Source organism: Rhinolophus sinicus, linkage group LG15, assembly GCF_036562045.2.
Source record: "Rhinolophus sinicus isolate RSC01 linkage group LG15, ASM3656204v1, whole genome shotgun sequence".
In the NCBI taxonomy this organism is placed as follows: Eukaryota; Metazoa; Chordata; class Mammalia; order Chiroptera; family Rhinolophidae; genus Rhinolophus; species Rhinolophus sinicus.
In genome coordinates this window covers 37,605,195-37,631,564 of record NC_133764.1, presented here as the reverse complement: position 1 = coordinate 37,631,564, position 26,370 = coordinate 37,605,195, and the positions used below count along the sequence as shown (strand labels likewise).

Here is a 26,370-nt window from a genome sequence, read left to right as displayed (position 1 = left end):
CAGCCAGCCCTGTTGGCCCCCAACTCTGAGGTGTTCCCTGGTGGAGATGACATCGGGAAGGGAGAGGCAGCAGGAGAGGAATGGGGCAGGGGCTGGGGGTGGGGTGGGGCCGGCTCACCCTGAGCTCCTTCTTCTTCCTGGAGCCTCAGAATACAGTCCAGTCCAGCTCCAGCTTTGCCAGCCCCTAAGGGCCCGGGCAATGAGTCACAGTCTCCTTTCCCCCCTCCCTGCAGACCCTGTGTTCAGCTGGGACCCCTGGGGGGATGGGCTAGGTGGTCCCTGAGGAGGGAGCCTGGGAGCAACCCTGTAGGGGCTGGGATGGGTCAGACCCATCCCCTACCAAGACCTTTGACCCCCAATGCGTGAGTCATTCCCAGGCATGGGTGTGGCCAACGCTGGCCCCAGGCTGCCTCCCACACTAGGAGAGAGCTCCTGGGGCTGACTGGGGGGATTTGCCCTGGGCAGGGAGCCATTGGTTCTGGTGCAAAGGCGCCCCGAGTGAAGGCTGGTTTAGGGCCAGTGGCTGGTTTCTTGAAGGGACAACACCAGTGGTCCTCTTGCCTGCTGGAGGAACAACTCTGGCCCTGCCCCCATGGGCCATGACCACTCCCACGTCGCCACTCCCAAGATGTTTGCTGGCTCAATTTTCCCATTCCCGGATCCCCCCAACCCCCAACACGCTGCTGCTGGGTGAGGCTCCAGGGCACCCACCCTATGGCCACACAGGCAGGCTATGTCCAGTTGGTTCACCCTCGGAGTTGCTCAGAAGCCAGCTTGTCCCCAGCAGCAGCCACTGCCCACTCCAGGGGGCTACTTACCCCCCAAAGGCCTCCGGGGTCTGCAGGTGTGCCACAATGGCTTTAGGGGCTTGCTGTCCCACGGCCCTCCCTACCCCCACGCAGAGGAGCCATGGGAGCTGCTACCATTGGTCTCTGGGCACCCGGCCAAAGACAGGGAGCATCCAGGGGAGGGACTGCTTACCCCAAGTCCTCGTTCCCGTCTCAGGGAAACGGAGGCCAGTGCTGGGCCTGAGACGCGGGCTTAGGGTCAAAGCGCAGAACAAGACCCCTTCACTCGGGATCATTGTGGGCCCTTAATTCAACATCCAGGAGACATGACCTTCCCCATCTGTTAAATGGGCACCATCAACTCTAGTTGCAAAAATCAAAGCAAGATGAACCAAGAAGGCGGCCACTGAAAACATACACTCCCCTTTTCTCCAAGGTGATTTCCTGGGACAGGGAGTGGGGAGGGTCCAGCCCCGTGGCACCCCCTGCCCACCTGGCCAGGCCCTCGTCACTGGGCCCTGAAGGGCAGCTACAGGAACCAGCAACCAAGAATGCCAGGACGGACGCCTGTCATACCAGGTGTCAGGGTTAACACGGAGCCTCAGCGCTGTCACCTCCGCCCCACACCTGCCCTGGTGGCCTCTGGCCCCATTGTGGGCAAAGGCCTTCCCTCCCCTCGGAACTGCCCTCTCTGCCTCTGGCCTCGCTTTGTTCCCCAGCTTTCTGGTCCTGAAGGCCATGCCCAGGGCCCACCACCCTTTCCTGGGTCTAGCAGCATTCCCTCACTCATAACCCGATTGCTGGGGGTCTTTAGGGCACCAGAGAGGGAATCCCCGTGCCTGACAAGCCCCCCAGTCCAGGCCATTTTTCCAACACAGAACCACCTGCTCCCCGGGACTGCTCAGCGTTCCCTGTACTCAGCACACCCTCGGCATCTAGAGAAAGCCTGAGCCTCGGCAGCTGCCCGTCAATCCTGCAGCAAAAACAGGGCGAGCCACGTCCATCAATTTAAAGTTCCCAGCAGCCACATGAAAACTGTAAGAAACATTAATTTTAATACATCTTACTTAACCTATTAGAGCCAAACATTATCAACTCAACATGCAAACAGAAAAACTGAGGTATTTTACATTCTTTCTTCTTCCCGTACTTTGAAATCCAGCGTGTACTTTATACTTTCGGCACCTCCCGGTTTGGACTGGCCACATTTCAAGCGGTCAATAGCCACACGTGGCCAGTGGCTACTGTACTGGACAGTATAGCTCTCGACATTCTCAGTGCTGTCCTGGCGTCACACCAGACCCTTGGAGAGCCCTTTATTTGGACCATCTTATCTTAGCCCCACACGACATTTTTAGCACCAGTGTGCAGCCACACTTAGGGCCGCTATAGGACACAGCTCGAGGGAACACATAGTGGTGTCCACTGGAAGACGCTGTTGAGGCCACTGATCCCTACATCACAGTGTTATCTTTCGGGGGGACATTTCTCTCAGATTCCACTGTCAGAAAGAGCAGAGCTTCTCCTAAGAAATTAATTTGCTAGATGCATGCAAAGCATCAATCAGACTGTTCGGAAGAGGTCAGTTCCTGCCGCTGCCAGCCCATCCCTTTCTGGGGTTTCCTAGCCCACTTGGCCCACGAGTGTTCGAGCCGAGATGAACCCCTGACTCAAAGGCAACTGGCCACAGGCTGACCAGTGTGACCTGACTTGGAAGGCCTCGCTCAAGAGGGATGAGCTGGGCTGTTGGAACTTTTCTGGCAGCACAGAGCCAGGGACCTTTCCAGTGGAGGGCCCAGAAAGTTGGAGGCCATGCAAACTTGGGGGCTGGGAAGCTGTTAGGTGCCATTTGCAAGGAGGGAGAGAGAGAGAAGGGAATGGCGAAAAATACAAGCAGAGACCAAAGAAAGGCGGGTGGCCGAGATCCAGGCTGCTACAACTCGGGCCCTTCCCCAGCAGCCACTGGCTCCCCATGCACGTACCCCTTCCAATAACCAACTCATCACGCTTTTGTTCATTTACTTCAAAGTCATAAAGAATTGCACCGATTTAAAAAGACTCTAGAGAGACAGAAAGTGGGTTGGTGGTTGCCAATGGGGAGAGGAATGGGGAGTGACTGCTAATGGATATGGGGTTTCCTTTTGGGGTGATGGAAATGTTCTGGAACTAGACAGTGGTGATGGCGGCACAGCACTGTGGGTGTACTAAATGCCACTAACGGTAAATTCTGCGTTCTGTGTATTTGACCACCATAAATCTGTATTTAAAGAAAAAAAAGAACTTCACGTATCCTTTTTTTCCCCATGAGCCAGTTTTTGTTTTATTGTTTCATACCTTAAAACTAGAAGGGCCCTAAGACAAATCTTGAGTCCTTGGGAGACTGAACAACAGCCTGTCTCCGGGAACCTATGAAAGGTTATCTTATAGGGCACCAGGGGCTCTGCAAATGTCACTGAGGACGGGGAGATGCAGAGATCACCCTGGATTCTCTAGCTGGCCCCCAAATGTAATCCTAAGTGTCCTGATGAGAGGGACACGGCGAAATTTGAAGAACATGGAGAAGATAACCACGTGATGGTGGACAGAGACTGGAGTGATGGGGCCACAAGCCACGGACTGCCAGCCACCACTAGAAGCTGGAAAAGGCCAGCATGCCTTGTCCCCTGGAGCCTTCTGAAAGAACCGCCCTGCGACGCCTTGATTTAGCCTAGTGACCCTGATGTCAGACTTCTGGCCGCCAAAACTGTCAGAAAACACATTTCTGTTTTAGGCCACTGAAGTCTGTGGTAATTTGCGACAGCAGCCACAGGAAGCTCGTGCATCCCGCCATCCTGACCTTGACCCATGTAACTTAGGAGCTCTGTTGTGCAGGTGGAAAAACCCATGCTCCAGGCTGGGTGTCCAAGCAGAACGGGATCCCTCCCAGCAACGACAGGGTCTAAGCGGGATTTTCTAGGGCTGGCCCTCCAAGCTCGACCCACACCCACAAAGCTAAGGAAGCCCCCCCTCGCTGGGCATGAGGCTGACGTGCAGTGAAAAGGGGGTCCCACAGCACAAGCCTGCGGGCAGACCCACTGGTCAGCTGTCCTGCAGCAGGGTCCTACTCTGGATGCCACAGGGGGGCAGTCAGGGTTTCTCCCTCCAGCTGGGCCAACGGGAGAAGAGCACGGTCTCTGAGACGTCACCAGTCCACAGCGCCAGCGCCGGCACACGCGCAGGACGCGGGACACACCTTCGCTCTAGCACTCAGCAGCGTCAGCAGAAGAGAGGGGAAGTGGTCGCACGGCATCTTCCCTCCCTCCCTCCCTCTCTTGCACACATGCACACACACGCCTGCGCCCGTCCCTCCCTTTTCTCCTGCCAAGCCCAAAGCACTAAGCTCAGCCCCCCTGCCAACTCTCCCAACCCACCCTGGGCAAACCTCACGGAATGCAGCAGGTGCTTTCTGCCAAATACCAAGAAAAATATCCTTCCGTCTGGTGTGTGGGCCCATCGCTGGGCTGCCCACATGGGGCACAGGAAAAGGGCTGGGCGGGTTACAGGTGTGGGTCTGCCAGCTGATGTGGGCAGTGAGCATATGCAGACACACACCCCAGGGGAGGGGCCCGCAGGCCTGGTGCCCACACGAGCCCCTGCAGTCCCCTGGGGTGGGCAGGTTAGGGGCCCCTGGCATTAATGGCAGAGAGGAGGGCCCTGCCTTCCAAGCTCCTGTTGGCAGGGCAGAGCTTGCAGTACCTGGGTGTTATGTCACATTTGGTTGACAACTTTGTCTTTCTTCTGGTTCCTTTGCAACTAGACTTGGGAGAAGGGCTGCCCCTAATCTCAAAAACAAACACCCTCCTCCAGTTCTCGCTCCTAGCAATCTCTGCCAACTGTCGACTTCCTCCATCTCTGAACAACCCAAGCTCCGAACAGTTGGTCTACACTGCACTGGGGCTCCTATCTTCCCACCACCCACTCACTTCTTAACCTCTGCTGTCTGGCTTCTGTCTCTCTCACTATTAACACCGAGTTCTTAAAAAAAATCCTCATCACCAACATTTGGTCCCACCCACGGACCCGGGCAGCAGCATGTGGCATGCGTTAACCACCCTCCTTCTGGAAAAGCACTTCTCCCAATGCTCTCCTCTCCTCATCCCCCACACAGGGGTTTAGACAGCACACAGGGGTCTCCTCTTTCCCTATCTCAGTCTCCTAGGGGAGAGGAGAAGATGGCCTCGCCTCCATCGCCAACTTCAGCCATCACCTCCCGACTAACATCTCTATTCCTGACCTCCTTCCCAGCTCAGCCCCATGTCTACAGTGTGCCGTTTTCTGAGGACACTACATCCTTCATTCAGACCCTGTAGTCTCCCAAACCCCATCTAAAATCCCCTGTTAAAAGTCACCACCTCCAGGAAGACCTCCAGATGTTCTCCATCAGATATGGCCCCCACCCCCTTTCATATTTCCTGAGTCATACCCTGACCTGGAGCCCTGGCCAGGGCTGATTTACTCACCTCCTCCTGAGTCTCCTAGGAAGCGGCCTCAATAACTGTTTGTGGAACTCAGTGGCAAGAAGGCCCCATTTCCTCCCTTCTAAGAAGCACTCCCCTCACCCCCACTGTCAGGTTGTATTGTCTCCTCCCAGGCACCTTTAGTATACATTTTTTTTCCTCTTGAAAAGCTATCATTATAGCAACAATGTCTCTTAGAAATTATTTGATGATAACTTTAGAACATCGTGACATTACTCAGTTTCCAACCAGCTCTACTGTTCAGTGTGGTAGCCGCTTTGTATATCAAGGTAGCCCCAGGAACACTTCCACCCTCCCTCGGCAACCCTTGGGCTGCAAACTCTTGGCTGAACAAAACCAGAATCCTGAACACCAGGCAACAAAACAATCAGACCCTGCATGGATTTCAAGGACGAATAGAAACCAGTGTCTATTGCACAGGGTGTCTGGCTGGCCCTGTGAGCTCACTCTGGGGTGTCAGGAGGGAGGCCCACCAGGTGGGGGCGCTCCAGATTGGTGTTAGGTGAGCCGCTGAGAACCTTTACCCTGCACTGAATCGAGGACCAGAACAAAAGCTCAGGAGCTAAAAATGCTAGGATTTTGAGTCAAACAATAAATTTTGGTATTTAGAGGCTGAGTAAGTCTGAGACTGGGCGAGAGGGAGGCAGAAAGGGTAGGATAGATTCTCCATCCTGGGGCACACTACCCTCTTAAGGGGAACTTCCAAGAAATACAGATGCCTGGGCCCACCCCAGCAATTCTGATTGAACTTATCTAAGAGTTGAAATTTTAAAAGTTTTCTCAGGGAATCTAACATATCGTTGGGGTTGAGAACCTCCGGTTAAGACAAAATAGATAGACACACCCCTGAGATTTGCCAAGATCTTGATAACATTTTAGAGCTGAATGTCCCCAAGAGACACACATGGGGTGAATTGGTGGCTGAGGGTCAATAGTCCTTCAACTGTCTGAAGAAGCTCCTGTCCTCCAGAGGTTTCATCCTGCCTTAGGACCAAAATGAAGCCAGCACCAAATCAATCCTGAGCCTGAACAAGAACTGGATTTACCTGCAGAAGGGCCACCCAGTTCTCGCTGCCTGAACAGCAGCAGTGAGGGGCCCAGACAGGAGGGGCCCAGGCCAACTCAGTGGGCAAGGCGTGGGCTTTTTATTAAGGGTCTCCACGCTGCCCACCGCGTGGCTGAGACTTGGAAGAGAACAGGAGAAGGACGCCTATGAAGGGGTCCAGAATACGCCTCTGTGGCATAATACTTATTTTGAGCAAAAGGCATTTGAGTTGCTGAAATCTCTTACCTGCCTAAAAGCAGAGCCTCCTAGAACTCAACTGTCACCAATCCCCTCCTCTGAGCAACCTGAGAAGACTGACTCTTATCATAGAAGATAAATCTCCACACCACCCCTACACAGACACTGTCACAAAACCATTGTTCCTCCCATCTTTCTCTTAAGGGCCCAATTATCTTTCCAAGAAGTCATTTGTTTGCTAAGTGCTCGTCTCCTCCTCCTCCCCTGCCCCTACTGAGATGGCACATAAGCCCCAAATTCTAACTTCCTCTTTGAGTCACATTTTTCTGTGAACCCCACATGTGATTAAATCTCTTTGCTCTTGCTAATGTGGCTCTTGTCAGATTAATTTGCAGACCCTCAACTCCAGAACCTAAGAGGGTAGAGAAAAGGTTTTTCCTCTCTGACACCAACCCCCCCAAAATCACTCTATGGCACATTTGCACCTTCCCCACCCACAACCAACATTTTAGAGTCCTGTTTCGCGAAGTCTGTTAAAGCAGGACAACCTGCCCTGTAGGATGTTCCCGTCCCAAAAGGGTTCTTCACTCAAATAAATTTGGCAATTCCTACCCTTACAGTCCTTCTTTTGGATATTTACAGATACATGTCAGTACATTAAATGTATTAAATTCTGCAATGTGAGTGGTGTTTTTTAAAGTGTAACTTCTTTAACTATTTCCCAAACTTGGTCCCACAGACAATACAGTTTGGGAAACACTGGTTTACACTTAGCAACCCATCAGCTCTGCTCTTGCTTTAGGCCAGACATCAGATCAATCCAGCCTCTCTGGACACAGGTTCAGGTGGGAGTGGAGAAAACGAGCTCCACAGGGACGATGGCTTACCTGGGGCAGCCACAGGTGTTGGAATCATATTTTTAAATCCAAATTCCTAAGTTACCAGGGGCCTCAAGAATGATCATGGCAGCACTGTTTATCAAGGCAAAAAAACACACACAAAAAAAAAACACCTGAAAACCACCCAAATGTCCATTAAGGAGAGAAGAGAAAGCTATGGGATACCTGCCTACTGAACACCACTTGGCAGTGAAAATGCACAGACCATCACTACAGGCTTTGGAGCCGATGCTCCACTTGCAGACAGAAAAAGGAAGCTGCAAAAGCATGCTTACACCTAACATGCTCCTAGTTCTATAGTTTTGCAAAACAACACCTATTACTGAGAGAAACATGGCTACGTGGCGCAAGATCTAAGGTATACCTGGGAACGGCCAGTGACAGGAAGGAAATGGGACCAGCTGATGTTTGCTTCTCAGGCTAGACAGAGGTACCCAGGTGTGTACCATCTGAGACAGTGCACGTTTTTTAAAAACAGAAGAAATCTTCGGAGGCCCTGGGGAGTCATAAGGAACAAGCTGTCAGCTTTCTGTGGCTAACTGGCGAGGTGACCTGGGAGACAAGTCATACCCACCCTGAACCTGTTCCCTCACCTGTAAGCTGAGGGCAATGAACCCACTGCTCACGAGGAGGTTACTCAAACTTCCTGCCCTTCCTCATGGGGTTTTGGGGGAGGACGATATGAACTAACAACGTCAAAGGGCTGTGAAACCCACGTGGAGCACCTGACCAATGGGCGTGGACTCCAGGTCTGTTTTCCTGACCTGGCAGCAAACACCCGGCCAAAGGAAGCTTGTTTTGTTTTTTTCCTCCAGGGTGGAGACCTCGATCTCAGGCCTGAGGCCTGAGGATATGTGACAGGGGGCTTTTATCAGCCCCAGACCCACTTATAGTGGGGGAGGGGGTGCCAGAAACCCCTCATCTCTTCACAAAGGCCCGGGCCCGGTAAAACTGTCTGCGCACATGGGAAACAAAGAAGCTTGTTTACACTGGGCCCAAACCAGCCCGGCCCAGTTCTTCTCCCAGACCGGAAACTCGAGGTTGTGAAGTGGCAGGAACATCACCGCTGACTGTTTATTCAGAGGGGACACTGACCCACCTTCACTTCCTGGCTCAATCCACAAACCTAGGATCAACCAGGGCCAGAGCCTCCCTGCCCAGGGGCCAGTGACTCCATTTATGAGCCACCCCCGAGCCTTGGGGGTCTCAGCCACACCACCCAACTCTCCATTTCCTCCACAAAACGCAGGCTTTGAGGTCAGAGGACGGAAGTTCAAATCAATCTCCACTTACGAGCTGAGTGACTTCGGGCAAATTTCTTAATCTCTGGGAAGCGGTTTTCCCATCTGTCAAAAGGGGAAAGGACTTCTTCCCTCACCGGAATTCCAGAATGGAAAGGAGAGGGATGGCATATGTGCAGGCTGGCGCTGTGCCCAGTACCGGAGCAGACGCTCTGAATCGCTGCCTTCCTGCTTCCCTCCCACACTCACATGGGCGTGTGGGCGGGAAGCCGGCTTTGGGGGGGGGGGGTGCAGCATCTGCCAGGTTCGAGATCCCCGAGGCTCCCTCTGATTTGGAAGTGAAAAAAGGAACAAACAGAAACTGCTGACTGACAAGAAGAGTTCTGATTACCGACGATTTTCATGCACCTGTGCTTTAAAACCTTTATGGTAGACCTAAAGGGTCTTCTGGGAAATTTGTTTTAAAAGTACATTTTTAAAAAAGAATAAATCCTACAAATATAGTACTGAGTGAAAGAAGCCAAAAATAAAAGTACACTGTATGGTACCGTTTAAAGTCCACAGCCAGGCAGAACTCTTTGCGGGGATGGAACATTTCTCTCTTCCCACTGTGGTGGTAATTACATGAAACCATACTCACGACAACGCTTCACAGAAGCGCCTGTAAAACGGTAAAAGCAGAATAAGGCCTGTAGCTAAGTTACTGTACCTCCGTCAGGTACCTGGTTTTGATGTGAACTGAGGTTCTGTTCTGTAACATGTCGCTGGGGGAAGAAGCAAGGGCAGGAGCACACAGGACTCTATGACTTTTGCAACTTCTAGTGAGTCAAAGATTATTTCAAAATAAAGTTTTTGTGTTTTTTTAAAAAAGTTCATTAAAAATATAAAATACCAAAATATTTTCATCAGAACGTACAAGTTAGAAATGGAAGCTGGGTGAGTCAAAGTTGTCTGTTCATTCCTTCGTTCGGCCATTCGGTGCATACGTACCGTGTCCCCTGAATGTGGGTACTGTGTTAGGTACCCAGGTTGAATGGCATAGCTGTAGGCCCTGTGGGCTCAGGTCTTACAGTCAGGGAGGAGACAAAGTCAAAACAGGTGGCAGGTGGAATCTACATCTATTTGGCAACACTTAGCAAGGGCCTGGGCACCTGAGGAACAGTCCATTGAGGCCTCTTGTAATGAGCCCTAAAGCCATAAAAGAGGCCCCACCCCTTGGGAAAGCAGGCACCCAGGAGCAAAGGGACCTGCAGGCAAAGGTCTCCAGACAGGTAAGCGATGAGGCTGCAGGTCTGAACTGTCATCAAGTGTCATTCCAGGCTGTTTTTCCAGACCCCAGGACAGGCTGATCAGAGCAGTAAGGGGGCGGGAATTTGCTCACCTGGCCCCCACTCAGCTCAGAAAATGACCATTTCATGGCCACAAGCAAGAGCTTAACTCTTGCAAGCTGCTAGCCACTGGGAGCTGATGGGGGAAGGCAGGGGTTGCAAACCCTCCCACCAAGGTCTCCAGGGTCCCCAGGCAGCCTGGAGGCACCTGCAGGAGCCCCCACGCCCATGCAGGGCACCTGGCACTTCCCCACCTCCTTTCTCAGGCCCCAGCCCTCAAGGGCTGTAAGGCAGAGGCCAGCGTGGCCTCTAGGCCTCGTGTCACCTGTGAGCTGTGAGGAAGGGACCTGAGGCTCCCTTTGCAGCAGATGCTCTTCCAGCTTCCTGGGGGCAAACAGGTTTGCTCTCCTAAAGTCCACTCCCACTATCCCAAGTCCACTCCCCACTACCGGAAATCCACTCCCACTACCGAAAGTCCACTCCCACTACCGAACGTCCACTCCCGCTACCCATCCTCCGCCAACAGGAGGAAAGCACTTTCCATGAGGAACTAGCAATCTGACTTGAATTCTCCCAGCATGCCCCTGGGCCGGTCACTTAACTTTCAGTTTCCCCTGGATTCTTTCCTGCCCTGCCTGTGGGGGAGCCTTCCTGTGCACTGGAGCCAGGAGAGTCTAGGGGAGCCCAGAATCTTCCAGGGCTCAGGACACAGAGGGGACTCCTCCTGAATTCTTCCAGAAGAGCACCACCACTTTCTAACTGTATTAGCTTCCTGTTGCTGCTATAACAAATCACCACAAACTTGGTGACTTAAAACAACACACCTTTGTCATCTTACTGTTTTAGAGGTCAGAAATCCAACACCGGTTCACCGGGTTAAACATCGAGGTGTCGACAGAGCTGGTTCCTTCTGGAGGCTCTAGGGGAACAAGCCTCTTCCAGCTTCTAGAGGCCACCACACTCCGTGGCACCTGGCCCTTCCTGCACCTTTGAAACCAGCAGTGGCCAGGAGTCATTGTCACGACATCACTGTGACACACTCTCCTGCCACCTCTTCTGATTTTAAGGACCCTTGTTAATGACACTGGGCCTGTGTGCATGACCCAGACCGAGCACCCTTAGTTCCATCTGCAACCTTCCTTCCCCTTTGCCACTCAACCTAACACAGTCACATGTTCTGGGGACAGGGTGTGACAGCTTTGGCAGTCATCATTCTGCCGACCCCACTAACTCAGGTCCTGCAGGGAGATGAAGAGTAGGAGTGTGGGCCCAGGAGGCTGCCTGCTTAGCTTCAGATCCCAACTCCACCACTTGGTAGCTGAAGGACCCAGTTGTCTGCATCTGTAAAATGGGACTATGTACCTGAAGGGGCTGGGAGAACAGCGGAAGGTGCTCGCCAGAAACTCCATACTCGCCTCACTGACCAGTGATTCTCCTAGGATAATACCAGGGTTCACCTGGGCTTTTCCAACATGGCACTTGGCCACCCCAGAAGGACAGCTGGGCAGGCCAAGGCCACTGATGATGGCAGCTGGCCTTTCTGCTTCACCAGAACCATAGGAGGCCAACAATCCCTCACCTGCTCCCTGGACACTGAGCTCCGCCCACCTCACTGAGGGACCCTCTTCCTGCACGAGACAGAACTGGTCACGTTAAGGCAGCCACGTTCCACAGAGCCCAGGTCATTCCAACTTCCGCACAGAGAGGTCACAGGGGTCATGGGGTAGAGGATGTGGGGGAGGGGTCAGTGCTCTGCTCCTGGGAACTGGGCCACTGGTGCCGGACTCAAACCAAACCACAGGCCTCCCTTCTCTCCTAGGCGTCTTGCTTTTTCTCCTGATGGCCAGGCTGGTGTTGAGCTACCAAACCCCAGAGAGGCCAAACTGCCCCACATCACAGTATTACAGTAGCTGCCACATGGGAGGCATCGGAGGAAGGGGTGCCCAGGGTCTGGCTGGGCTGTGTGGCCTTGGGGAAATCACTCTGCCTCTCTGAGCCTCTCTTCCTCTTCTGTAAACTGAGAGTGCGGGCCAGGGGATTCCATGAATCAGACCAGAGCACACTGCCTCCTGCATCCACAGAAAACGGATGGTGCGGCCCGGACAAAGCTTCCAGAACTCAGCAGCAGCCCCCTGCCTCAGAAACGCTTGGGGACATCCTTTATGCTCTGTCCCAAGTAGTGGCACCCTGGCCTTCTCCCTAGCGTCCCTTGCACCCCCCAAAACTAGGGCAGTCAGCCCACCCCGCAGTGGCAGAGGTGGCTTTCAGTCACTCCCAGGGCAGGGGTAGGCTGCCGGGAAGCGGCCTTTGCCCACACCCACCCAGTCTCCATCGAGAGAGGCCAAGGCAGCAAAACAGGAGGCCGTAGGTGGCGGGGGCCAAAAGGCCAGGCCATTCTCTCCAGCAGGGCCGTGGGGGAGCGCGGAAAGCCGGCACGTGATTCCAGCCTGTGGTTCTCAGGGGAAGGGCGAGCTCAGGCAAAGGAAGCAGGGGCCCAAGCTCAGCTGGGGGGGAGCGAAGGGGCTCTGCCCGACACCCCCACCCCACGGCTCCAGCCCAGGGCCTCCAGGAGGACCCCGCCCCCAGCCCATCTCTGGGGAGAGAGTGAGGCTCTGCGTTGCCAGATTCCAGTAATGAATCCCACATTCATTCCGTCCTCGTAGCTTATTGCAAACCCTCCCTCTGCCTCTGGGTTTGCTCGGAACAGCTGGTCTGCAGAAGTCAGTGGATGGTTCTGAGACCCCCACCCACCCCTTCCTCTGAAGAGGAGGCCGCTCATTCCTGCCCTTTCCCTGGGAAAGCTGGAGGAGGAGTCATGACCGGATCTGCCATTAACTCTTTCCTGCCCGCCGGTTCCTGCAGGCACCGCCCCCTGCAGGGTGGGAAGCCAGGTGACCCTCACGCCCACCAAGCTGGGGAAGATGCAAGCATGGACAGGCAGGGGCCGGCGGCACAGACACCCAGTCAGGCTGTGCGGACACATTCCGCTGGTAAAACGCTGTTCTACAGCCACGTTGCCAAGCCCTACTCCTACGTGACCTGTGTGAGTAACCATGTGCGGGGTTTGGCAGGTGGAAGGCTGGAGCTCCGGAGAGGTCCTGCCTCACTGACCAACGACGACACACAGGCAGGACTCAGGGCCAACGTGTTGCTCTGGCCCACGTGTGCAGCCCACAGTAACACCTGCAATGAAGGCAACACTCTGACCACATCCTCAGATGAATGCAAGACAGCCATGTGAGGCGTGAGAGAGAGCTGTGAGACCCACAGGCGCCCACAAAATTGCAAAGGTTCTGGTGAAGCTGGTCATTAGCCCAAAGGGTGTCCATCTCCCCCAGCTGCCCCATCTCCTGTTAACATCCTTCTGGAATGATGCATGGAGAGCTGGACTGCGCTGGCCAGCGACCACTGGCACCTCCTGTCCCACCCCAAGGATGGGCCATTCTGCCTCCAGACAAGTACAGGCAGGCAGCCCCACTCCCTGCCTGCACACGGGCTGGAGGCTATTTAGTGTCCGTGCCACACCAAGGGACACCCACTTCTTGAAATGCCACAGAACCAGGGCCTGGGAGACATGACTCCAGCTTTGCCACTAAGCAGCTGTATGACCCTGGCCAAGTGACTGCTCTTCTCTGGGCCTCAGAGACGAGAGAGCTACGTCACAGTTCTACAGAGGTTTAGGAACCAGGTTCTGGAGTCAAGCTTCCTGGATTCACTAGCTGTGTGGCCGTGGGCAGGTTACTTAAACTCTCGGTGTCCCTCATCTGTGAGATGGGAACAGTAACAGAACCGACATCACAGCGTTGTTGGGAGAATTCCAGGAAGCCCTTACTCCAGGTAAAGAGCCCTAAGACCATTCGGGGTCCACAGGAAACCCTGGTTACCATGAGCAGATACCAACGCTGCTGTTGTCATCGTCGGGGGGCCCCATCCGGCCCTGGCAGCCTGAGGTCCTGGCCAACAGAGGGTGCTGCCCTCCTTTCCTCTCTCCCCTCCGGTGACAGCAGCCACAGCTGGAGCCCAGCCTTAGTCCCCAGGAACCAACCACCCTAGTGAATTAGCCATCTTAGAGGCCCCAGGACACCGCCCTCAGTCCACATGTGGGAAGGGTGGACCATCTCCCCATCTTTCCTCAGCTTCATCAAACCCACGCTTTTCACTCCCTCCTTTTTGCTTCACGTGCCAGAGCAAATACCAACTCTCAAGTCTGCCGAGGAAGTGGAGGGGGGGGACGCGGGGGGTGTGGCGTGGTGAATCCAGCGAACACTCAAGACTCCAGGGTTGATGGAACGGGGGGTCATGTTTCAGGAAGTGCCAGGCACCCCGAGACTGTGTGGGTCCCCCTGCAGGCGGATGGAGCCCGCCACCCCTGCCTGCCACACGCTCCGTTCACCGTCTGTGCCCCCTTCCCTCTTCTGCCCTCTCCCTCCAGCAACCAGAAGGGCAGGGGGACCATGGCCAGGCGGGGCGGCCACACAGCTAACAGGCGCTGGAGTGGGGCCAGGAGCTCAAAACCTCAGCCGGCCTTGCTACCTCACTGCATGGCCCTGTTCAGGGGAACCTTCTGTAGAAAGCAGGCCAAGCAGAGCTGCCTGGGTGGGGTGGAAGGGGCCCTTCCTCTCAGCAAGTGCTGGGAGCACGACCCGCAGACAGCAAGCCAAGCGACCTTCACCAAGTGGGAAAGTGAGAAACGCAGGCGGCTGCAGCGTAGGGTTTCTCCTGCACCAAGCCTCACACGCACACGCAAAATGTCTGGTTTGGAAAGGCCAGAAGATGAGGGCTCTGTGCTGGGGAAGCCCCCCACCCCCGGCCGGGGAGGCCCCACACAAGCTCCCCTCTGGCTGAGGGGCTGAGCACCGGGTAGCGAGCAGCGAGCGGAAGGCCTTAATTAGTACCAGACTGCGTTGTGCCGAAGGGAGGGAGGGGACAGGAAAGGAAACCACCGGCGGGAACGTGAAGGGCCCCAGGAAGGGGGTGAGAGCCGAGGAAGAGCGGGGTGCATACCAGGCCAGAAGGGGGTGCAGAGATGCAGCCTGGCCTACACCCCTCTTCCTCTGCAAATTTATCCCCGCTTCGTTATCTACATACATCCTGTCCCTGGGAAGCCTGGATTTCGCTCCAAAGTCAGAAGTCAGGCTCCAGCTCCAGCCAACACTCTCCTGCCCCTAGAAAGCCAGCCAGTCAGTGCCAAGGGACGCAGCTGCTGCTTCCAGTGTGGACGGGCCGGCCCCAGCCTAGGATGGCAGACCGGGTCCTGTCTCAGACTCTCAGGGGCTGCCCAGCATAGCTGGGCCCCGTGTCGGCCCCCTCTCTACTTGGACACCAGGCGGCCACCAGTCTGGGGGGCTCCCTCATGCAGCACCCCCTTTCCCAGCCCATCCTAATTTGGTTCGAGTGTTTACTCTCCTCCCTGCTCTCTGAGGGGCCACCAGATTGGGCCTCAACAGGTACATGAATGAATGAACAAATGAATGCCGGGTGACTGGTCCATGAGAGGGGACTTCTGGGGAGCCCACCTCCCTTTTGAGAACTGTGACTATGCTCTGGGCAGCGGCTCACAAGTCAGTAACTGTTCCCGCAGCCACTGCAGTCCCCTCTTGATGGCTTCCAGGAAAAGCATTCCATCTGTGGTCGTCAGTGTCCCAAGATCCAAGAATATTCTCAGAACGGCAACGACAACAAAAGCTGACACTGAGAAAGTGCTTACGAAGTACAGGCACTGTTCCCAGAGCTTCACATGCACCCTCTTAGGTCCTCACAACAGAGCATGAGAGCTTTCCCATCACTCTGCTCCTTTAACAGATTAAGAAATGGACACAGAGAGGTTAAACAACTGGCCCCAGGCCACACAGCAAGAAGGGATAGGAGCTGGCTCCCTCCTCAATAGCCTTCCCGTGCCCCTCTCCCCCAGAGGGACAGTCCAGCGGTCCAGTCTCCAAGAACCTCCTATTCTAGTCAGAAATCTGGGGTCAGGGAGCAGGGCCTCGTCATCTGTCCCCAGTTCTCAGCTCCAGGCTTGTCACGGAGGAGGCCTCAACAGGTACATGAATGAATGAACAAATGAAGGAGAGCCTGACAATGGAGGAGGGCAACAGGGAGGAGGAAACAGCACAACAAAAGTATTATTTACCACTCACGCTGCCTCACAGATAACCCCACAGAACAAAAAACGAAAGCACCCCGGGCCCACTGTCTGCCCCCACCCCTAGCCAGGGTCCACCATCTGCTGGAAACTCCCCAAGTTTCCGTGGGCCCGAGAGTGTTAATCGGGTTAACTTCCCATACCCTCTTAGGGCAATATGGCCCATCCCTCAGGCAAGACTCAGGAAGAGGAAATGAAAGACCCCAATGACAGGGCACCTTTGCATGTAGCAGGGAGAAGCAGCTGATCGAATCATTTGTATTAAGTGTATGTGTGAAAAACAACAGACTGGAAAGAAACACCACAATGTTAACAGTGCTTGTTTCTGTAGGATGTAATTACTACCGATCATTTTCTTGATAGTTTTCTAACAAAAAAAACATTTTGTCCTGAGTCGGCATAACTTTCAAAATCACAAAAAATAAAGGCTGTTTTTCAGGAAGACAGACAGACACTTCTTAGCATCTCAGCAGCCCTCACATCAGCTCGCTGGCATCGCCTGGCCAAGCAGATGGAATGTTCTAAGGAATGGTCAGCGGGCACTAAGCTGGGTCTTTCTCCTCCATGTGCAGAGCTGGTCTGGGACCCACCCAGGGGACTGCCACCAGGCCACTTCCCGCTGGGCTGCAGGGAGGATGTGGGGTCAGCCCAAGTTTGTGTCAACACAGCTCTGCTTCATCCCAGCCTGGTGGCGGCCCTGCACCCCTGGCCTGGACCCCCACCCAGCCCAGCATGACAACCCCAGGAAAAATGTTAGCAGGAGACAGGAGCTGCTGGGGGCAGGAGAGACCTTCCAGGGACACAGTTGTAAAAAGTCGCTCAGTTCAGTCCTCCCCAAGGACTGGAGACCTCCACTGCCCCCTACTGACCGGTTGGCTCGAAAGGGACAGAGTGCCCAGTCAGGCCATGGCTGGGAGGGAGGCGGGCACCACTGAGGCAGGGAGTGGAGCCGGGGGCACGAGGGACAGGGAGGGCAGCCTCTTACCCGGGCCAGCCCCTGTCTCCAAAAAATCACTGTCCCCTTTCCTCTGGCCATGAAATGAGTCTGCCCGGGTGAGGAAGCTGGGCTGTGCCTGGCAGTGGGCCTCACGGCTGATCCCACCAGAGCCAGCTCCCAGGGTCTGCTGTGGCCACGCAGGAGAGAATGTGGGGTGCCAATGCATTTATGTCACGGGGTGAAGCCGTGCTCCCAGGTAACAGCAGCCAGCACTACCGGGACCACCCACAATCTGGAAGCAAACCCCTATACAGCAGGAAAGGGGGTTGGATCACAGAGGAGTAACTGTTCCCGCAGCCACTGCAGTCCCCTCTCGATGGGGACCACCTCACACTGCCTTTGAGGGGCATCTTGAAGGTCAAGCAGAAGCCTGGGCTCGCCCCTCCCCATTCTGGACCCGAGTCCCATCAGCTCTCAGGGTCTCTACGATCGCTTGCGCCCGGGCTGCCTAGGATTCCAACTCATAAACCCCACCTCACCAGCTCCCTTCCCCGCCAGCTCATCTCTGGCACAGTTCAGCCCTTTATTCCGGCTTCCTTCTCTGTACCGCTGTCCGCAAACCCTTTCTTCTCCAGGAAGGAGTCTGTCCCTAACCATGTCCTCGGAGTGGCCACCCCTTTCGGATCAAAGAAAATTGAACTACAGCTCGCCAGCCTCTCCATGAGGACAGACATCACCTGGGAGTCCGGCTCCCAGAGCAGCCCATCGGCATCGTGACGTCCGCTCTGATTATCTGCCACCACTCCCACAATGCAATCAGCCCCCAGCCCCTCCATCGATGGAGCAATCACAGCCCGGGCGTCCGGTTAACTGCCACATGGCTCGGCCCATGCTGGTACCAGCACAGCACTCCAGCAGGCGGGCGGTAGGAGCCAGCTGGCAGCCAGTGCAGGAGGCCTGTGAGAACTGATGGCATCGGCGTGCTGCCGGCCTCCCCTCCTGCACAAGCACAGACTCGCCTGGCCTGGCCCAGCCTGGCCCCGGGGGCTCTGAGGCACACGAGAGCTGGAGGTGACACCACCAGCCAGCATGCTCAAACTCTGTAACCAGGCGCTTGGAGGCGGAGGCCAGCCAGGACACCCCTACCCGCCCCCACCCGCCCCCCCGCCAGCTGCCTCCTCCATGAAGCCGACGCTGTCGTCGGTAACAGCACTTATTATGTATTATACAGTCTGTGCCCAGGGCTGTGCCCTATCCGGTTCTTACATTATCCCACTAAATCCCCACATTTGTCCCTAACGGACAAATAAAGAGACAAATTCAGAGTAGTTAACCTGCCTAGAAAAGTGGCAGGATCAGAATTTCAACCCAGGTTCGGCTCCAACCTCCCTCCATCGTCCCTGAGCCCATGAGCTACCGGCACAAAGTAGGTATTTATCGAATATTTGTGATCCAGGGAAAGATGTCCCAGGAAGGGAACAGGAGGGTGAAGGCCCGCGGTGGGGACAGGAGCGGCCAGGCCACGGGGCTGGGTGCCAGTGAGCAGGAGGTGGGTGTCCCAAGTACAGGGGACACCACTGGAAGGTTTAAGAAGCAAAGTAACTTGAACAGACTCTCCATTCAGGAAATCATTGGGCTAACCAGACTCATGGTGTCCAAAGACTGCACACCTCCAGGGGCCGCCCCTCACACACATTACACAAGTGGGCGTTCCTGGGGGGGGCCCTGCAGGCCACTGTGGGGATTGACTGCAGGGAACACCATGGGGCAGGCCGTTGGTTCGAAAAGGTGCAAGGCCTGGGGTGGGGGCAGGGGGACAGAGAGCTCAGATTCAGGAAACTGCTGGGAGCAGCTGTGTGTGGCAGGATGAGTCTCAAATGTCTTAGGGCCTGTCGACTCCGTGGGCGGACAGGGTGCTGTTTTCTGAGCCGGAGGCCTGGGGTGCAGACTCAGGAGGAAACAGCCTGCTGGGCTGGGCCTAAGAAGCCCACAGGGAGACACCCTGTCCCACCCTGCCCAGACCCCTCTGCTCATCCTGATTTCAGTGTCCCATGTCACACCCACCTGTGTGGACAGACGAATTCCTCCCAGTTAAACACTTGCCCAGCTCGTCACACAGGCCCCATGTAACCCCCACATCGCACCTCCTCCTACAGCTTAGGACCCCTATGGGGCCAGTCGTGGGATAGAGCGAGCCAACCTGCGCCTTGGCACCACGCACAGACCCTGAGCACACGTGTACATGATGGATGGGTGGTGGACAGATGGGGTGGGACAGATGGGGTGGGATTCTGCTTTTCAGCCTCCCGATATGTGCGTGCTGGGGGTCCCTGGAGGTCCCTCAGTTCTGCTGGGGGTCCCTCAGTTCCTGAAAGGAGACATGGGGGGCTGGAAGTCAGGCTGGCCTCAGGGTGTGCAGGGCCAGCCAGCTGGGCAGGGGCTCCTTCCACCTATGGGCAGCCCCAGGGCGGCGTCCCCACAGCTAAAACGGGGCCAGCAGAGGAAGGGGCTGCAGTTAAAGTCACACACAGGGTGGGCAGCCACCCTGGGACACAGCCACATCCCCTGGGCCTCTGGAGCTGGCAGATGGGGGTCAAGGGCTCTAGGCTACAGGCAAGAGAAGGCCCCCTAGCAGCTGATGCTGGAGGTCTGGCCTGCAAAGCCCTGAGGCTTCCAGAGGCCGCTGGCCCGGCTTCCTGTGCAGCTGGGCTCCCCTGGACACTCAGTCCCCCGTCAGCACGACCTGCCACAGCTGGGCGCATCTTCCCAGGCCCGGTCACATGGTGTGGGTCAGTGCTGCTCTGGGGGAGGGGAGGGTACCAGGAAGAGCCTGGGGGAAGGGGTCCTGGAAACAGAGGAGAACTCACGGAGGCCAAGCGCCCTCTCTGCAGAGGGGCTTCCACGCACGGTCATTGGCCCAACGCTGCACAGGCCCTGCTGCTACCCCACTCTCCAAGCGGGAAGCTAAGCCAGCGGGGAGGAGGCGCCTGAGCCCCACAGCAGCTCTGGGCAGCCCCAGCTCCCTCCTTCTGAGTGCTGAGTCTGCTCCTGGGCTCAGAAGGGAGGATGTGCCCATTCACTCAGGGGTCCAGCCCACACGGTGCAACACTGCAGTACAAAGGACTTCTGGGCAACACTCCTCACTGATTCTTCCAGAGACCCTTTCAGGAGGAGGCAGTTCAACCCACTTTACAGACAAAGAAACTGAGTCCTAAAGTGACCTGCCAAGGGCAGAAAGAGATCAGGAATCCCTTTCATTAACATACAGTCAACCACAAAGGCGCACATTCCAGGCAGAGCGTCTCTGTGAGCCAGCTGGGGCCACCTCACACTGCCACTGAGGGGCCGGACTCTGCTTGCTGTTGTGCCTTCCAACGCCTGAGGCCCCTTCCCTACCATAGAGATTGGCCATGGAGGGGGTCAATACCCAGACGGAACAACCAGTGGGTCAGGGACCCTCCCGCTGCGTGCAGGAACCCAATCAGAGGCTGTCACAGTGACACAGAAACCCTGTGCCTAGGGACCAATCAGCCGGGGCTCTGGAGGCAAAACAGCACTGGGCTCAAATACTAAGCCGAGTCAGCCACTCGTAGCTGTGTAGCCTGGGGCAAGTCACTCAATCTCTCTGGACCTCAGTTCTGGCTTCTCTACAACAGCACAGGTAACTGTTTTCTCAGGTGTGGGTGCGGTTGCACCCCATACACGAAGCACATAAGGCACGGAGCCCAGCGCTTGGAGCGTGTGAGGACGCAGTAAGTGGTCACTGTGATTAATGAAATATTAATGAAGGCTAGGAGGGAAATGACAGCCTCCCCGCAGTGTCCCAAAAATGGAAACAAATCTGCTCAGCACTCACAGAAGCAGAGAGCCAGACAAGGGCAGGCTCCCAGGCCTGGCTTCCAGCACAACGAGCCACCCCCTTACAGAACATTCCCTCGGGTCGCAGGCAGGGCCCAGGGCAGCCACCGCCCTCATTACCTCAGAGCTGGCACCTGCTTCGAAAGCACATGCTTGGACTTTCCAGATCTTTCCTCTCCTCTCTCTGACCTTCCCCTACTCACTTATTTCCCCCCCGCCACCCCCCAACACACACACTTTTCTTACTCACTCTCCCCTTTCATTTCTGTTCAAAAACAAATAATCCAGGCCAAATGTGTCAGCTGGCTTCTGGAAAAGGTTCTCTGCAGCATGAACTGTGTGGTGGTTACACTGCGCGTGGTGGGGGGGCGGGGGGGGGTGATGGGAAGGATTACTCACCGCAGAGCTGAGCTCTCTGGGTCCAGTGCAGGGGGGTTGCCAAGACTGGGTCACTGGGCAATGACTGGGACCAGCCTGGCCCCACTCCCCAATCAGGACCTAGCCTGGGACCACATCTCGAAAGTCTCCTTAGCAAGACTTTACACACCTGGTCACATGATCAAAAACACTGCATCAAATCCGCCATTTTTTGGGGGGGTCAGATGGTGGGTTCTTGAGCATTCTGGGAACACAGCACTCAGGGGGCTGAGTTTCTCACCCTCACACACAGCCTGGTCAGATGCTGGTGTAACCTCAGAGCCTATAGTTCTCACCTGGTGACACTGGAGTTGAGTCCTGAGCAAGACCCCAGAGGAAAAGGGAGGAATCGGAGGGCAGGGGGAAGGTGCTTAGAGCAGTGTGTAGTAAACCGTAAACCTTCTTTTGCAGAGTTGGGCCCCCACAGAGACCCTGGTTCCAAAGGGTGGTTTCGGGCCCAGGAAGCTGCATTTCAAATTCAGAGCTCTCCAGGGGGGGTGCCTTGGAAACACGAGCCTAGCAGGTAGAAGCAGGACCCCAGAGGTAAGGGCAGCCTCTGCCATGGGGTCTCACCCCCCAGGTATCAGTTTCCCCATCTTCCCATGTGGCCAGGAGCCGCGCTCCCTGGGACCAGCTCCGGGGCACTCCCTGGGGAAGGGAGGGCCATGGGGGGTGAGGGCAGATGGTTTTGCAGGTGCCCGGGGCCCCCCAGCCCCTGTTCTCACTCCAGCTTCCCCCACCTCCATCCCCCAGGCAGAACTCTGGGGGCCTGTTCCTGGGGCCCAGAGATCAGAAATAAGGGGACTCTGGGAAGCGCCTCTCCATCCCCCAGGCCGTGCTGAAGGGCTGACCTCCCAGAAAGCCACGTGGTGGCTGCTACTGTCCTGGCCACCCGGCCTGGCCCAAAACGGGGCGTTGACAAGTGGAGATGCTGCATTTCCACTGGCTTCTCCACCTGATTTTCCCTCTGATGTCCGGAGGGCCCCAGCCACAGCATCCATGCTGGACGGGGCCTCGTGCTGTTCAAGGTAACAGCTGTCAAGAGCTGAGAGTGGCGGCTGGCACAGAAGGGCCAGAAGAAAAACCCATGGGGATGGGCAGGACCGCTGGCCAGGGAAAAGTGAGGGAGCAACCAATCCCTGAGGGTAAGGCTCGTCCACTTCCAACCTGCACTGCACCCTGGTGGGGTTAGAGGAAACCCCAAGGAGAGAAGCCCATCTCAGCACGTAGCCGAATAAGGCAGGTGAAGAACCACTCCAGGCTCCAGAGAGAGCCCAGAGAAGCCATCCCCACACACAGGACAACGTGCTCAGGGACATTCCAGAAGCAAACCCAGAAGGAAGGGTGCCAACACGACAGCCCAGCATCTTCCCCCCTTCCCAGGGCCAGCCTGGAGATCCTGACACAGGGAGGTTCTAACTCAGCCCCCTCCCCAACAAAGAAGGCCCCAAACATCCCACCCCCAGCCCAAACATCTCCTGTTGCTTCCTCCAGCCCCGCGTGGTCTTGTGAGCAGGGATGGGAGAGAGACAGCAGGCTGGGGCGGGGCTGGCTGGGGCTGGGGCGGGGCTGGCTGGGGCGGGGGCGGGGCTGGCTGGGGCGGGGGCGGGGCTGGCCGAGGGTGGCAGCCAGTAGCTACAGCAGGCTATCTGCAGTGATGATCAGCGGAGAGAAATGGGACTTCTAATCTATTGCCTCTCACCCCCTGACAAATGGTATTTTCTTTCAAAATCCAGGGTGGCTGAGGGCCTGGAGGAAGCGGGGGGAATACCAGTCTCCCCTCTGTAACTGGAGCTTTCTTTCATTTGATCATTGCTGGTGTCTTGTGAAAGCTGAAGGAGGGTGTGGGCCTGGGCTCCCCTGCATCTCAGCCAATGCTCAGGCAAGGACCCAGCTTCTGGCATTGGTCCGATCCCCAGCCCTGGCTGGCCATCGAGAGCTCCACCCCACCAATGCTGCTACCTCCTAGGGCCTCTCAGCAGGCAGGCTCCCCCAGGGTTCAAATCCAGACTGTTAACAGCCCTGGGGCCTTAGGCGAGTGGCTGGAGCTCTCTGTGCCTTGATTTTCTAATCTGGAAAATGGGATCATGTGAGTAACTATTGTGCCTGGAAGCCAGCCTTATCCTGGTATGGTAGTCATTAGGCTGCTCACCCTCGCTGCCTGGCTGAGGTAAGGATTTCACTAAGTGTTGCCACAGGAATCTGGACCTGGAAGGACCAGGGAAGTCTTCCACAAGCGAATCCCATCCAGAAGGAGGGTGCTTGTGCCAGCTGGCCTGCAGCAGGGGAGAGGGAAGGAGAAAGCAGGGAGGGGCAGGAATGAGCAGGAGGAGAAGGAACAGCCCCTCCAATCCACACAACCATGCAAGACAGACACTCGAATGCTCCCCCAGCCCCCCAAAGACACACCAGGATGCTGAGGCTGAACAGTCCCGGACCTTCTGGGTCCAAACAGAATCACCCACCATTGGAGTCAAATGTCTCACGGGCTTGAAGGCACAAGTGGGGCTGCCCAGGTGATCATTTAATACAGGGGGAGGGACCAAGCCAGGGTGACCAGGGTCCCATGCCACCCTTAGGGAGCAGGGTGCAAACACCTGCCAAGAATGAGCATGCATGATAAACAAGCAAGGACTCGGCACAGGCAAACTTCCTGCTCAATTAAACAATTAAACATCAGGGAACTCGGCTTCTAGTTTGCTGACCTGGGCTCTCTCACCTGAACAGAACGTCCATTTACATAAACCTCCGGCAAAACTGGGGTTTGGATTCAAGATCTGACGCTGGTCGTGCACCTGGCCAGTCCACACGCAGCCCTGCAGCCTGACTGCCCATCGCCCTCCCTAGAGACACAGGCATGGCCGGGCACCCTCACCCCAGCTGCTGCAGGAAGACGTGAGCTTGTGAGGCTCATCCGTGGCCTGGGTACCGGTCCAGGTACGGGGCTAGGCTCCTGCCCAAGGAACAGTAGGGGCCAGACAGGGACAGAGGGTCCATCGTCCTCCCCAACCATCGGCCAGCCCCTCCTTCATCGCAGCCTCCCCAGCCACGCCCCAACCGCACCCACAAGCCACAACACCCAGCCTGAACTCACTTGGTGGGGGCGTGGGGGCCGGGGCACCTGAAATCCAGGCGGGCAATGGAGGGTTGGTGTCTGCAGGCCCTTGTTTTGGGAGGTGCCTCAATGCTCTGTAACCCGAGCCGAGTATGACAAGGGCCAACTGCCTCACCATGCCAGCTCTTCCTATCAGGTACCACATACACATTAGTCAGCAGACGGGCGGGCGGGTGGGCGGGGAGCCACCAAAGGATGTGAGACCAGAACTTGGCGCGGAGGTCATCCTGAGCGTGAAAATGGGACCCCCCTTCTCCCTCCTGGATAGGACTACGGGCCTGGGCAGGGGACTAGATACTGCCAGGGGCGTGGGCAGGGCTCCTGCCATGATTCAGGCGTGCTCTGGGGTCACCAGTGACTCATGGTGACCGTGGGTGTTACTGCCCCTTTAGCTTGGCTCCCAGTTTGTAATGTGCCCCCCCCACCACAGCCCGAGCGCCTCTGTTCCAATAACAACCTCTTCCCACTCCTTGGGGGTCCCCTCAGGTCTCCTGCTTCTGCCTGTAAGAGGTGAGGCGTGAAGTCTTGGTGTGGAGGTTAGGATGGGTGAGGAGAAATGCGCCTGGGACAGTGACCAAGGCTTTCAGGCTGACTTGTGAAGCCCAGGAAACAGACGACTGGGGGGTACAGAGGCAGGGAGGGGCCACCCTGCCCAGACATGACAGCCAGCCCTCCCCCACTGTTAACTGTGTGTCCCGCACGACAAGGGCCTCGTCTCCAATGAGATACCCCAGGAGCGGGGTCCCACAGTCCAGCCCAGGAAGCAGGACTCCCAGGTCTCTCCTATAAGGGCCTGGCTGAGCGGAGGTTGCCTGGAAGGCACAAACGTGCCACTTTGCCAGCTCAGGGAGGCCCCAGAGGGAGGACGCCTTTGGCGGGGCGTCTGGACACTCGCTGGGTCAGTGAGGAAAGGAGGAGGCCGTGCAGCATCCTCTGGCCTGACAGGACAGAGCAAGGCAGAGCTGGAGGCCAGCCTGCGAGGAAGCCGGGTCAGGAGGCGTGGACGGGTGGGCGGCGCTGCCTTGCCGCATCAGCAGGAGGGGCCAGCTCAGGCCACGCTCTGGACCCGGGAGAGACAGACCTGCAGCAGACTCCTAGGGGCCACTGCTACTTGTCACTGCCTGGGTCCACGCCGGCGCAGGCCATTCTCTCCGGGAATTCAGTTTGGCCCATCTGTCTGGCCAACCAAGAGGCCACGGAGGTTCTATGGGCAGCCTAATCCACCTCAGTGGCCTCTTGGGGGACTCCAATGTGTGTGATCTCGGGACACCCCCTCCACCAGCAGGGAACAGGAGTAAGGAGCAAACAGCAGCCCCCACTTGTGGGGTCTGAAAGGTGGGAGGGAGTCACCCCTTGCAGTCACCACTGCAAGTGTGCCTGAGGTGCTCCCAGCCCAAGCGCCTACCTCAGGGCTCTGACACAGGAAAACAAACCCATCGGCTAAACCACAGTGGTCAGGCTGCTCTGACCTGCACCTCAACCCCTGTATACCAGGAACACTGGCTTCCTGGAGCCCCAGGAGAGGAGATTTGGGACTGAGGAACTTTAGACATTTGAGTGGAGGGAACAAAGCTTGAGGGCATACCTCAGAAATCCCCAAATGCAGATGAAAATACGTGTTTCCCTCAAAATAAGACCTAGCCGGACAATCAGCTCTAATGTGTCTTTTGCAGCAAAAATTAATATAGGACCCAGTATTATATCATATCATATTATATTATATTATATTATATTATATTATATTATATTATATTATATTATATTATATTAAATAAGACCAGGTTTTATATTAATTTTTGCTCCAAAAGACTCATTAGAAGTGATTGTCCTGCTAGGTCTTTTTTCCGGGGGAACAGAGTAAACCTATATAAACGTTTGTGAATAA

The 26,370-nt window shown here is 56.0% G+C and overlaps 1 protein-coding gene across 8 annotated transcripts in view; it reads right to left on the bottom strand.

The window, feature by feature from the left end:
- The window catches only part of SEPTIN9 (septin 9), a 155,900-nt gene that overhangs the window by 35,045 nt on the left and 94,485 nt on the right, over positions 1–26,370 (bottom strand). The window contains exon 1 of one of the 8 annotated variants that reach the window (XM_019735500.2): positions 8,741–8,934. The exons of the other annotated variants lie outside the window; for them this stretch is intronic. The gene's annotated coding sequence lies outside the window, so the exon portion shown is untranslated. Of the gene's footprint in view, positions 1–8,740; positions 8,935–26,370 lie in introns of those variants that run through there. 8 annotated transcript variants of the gene reach the window in all.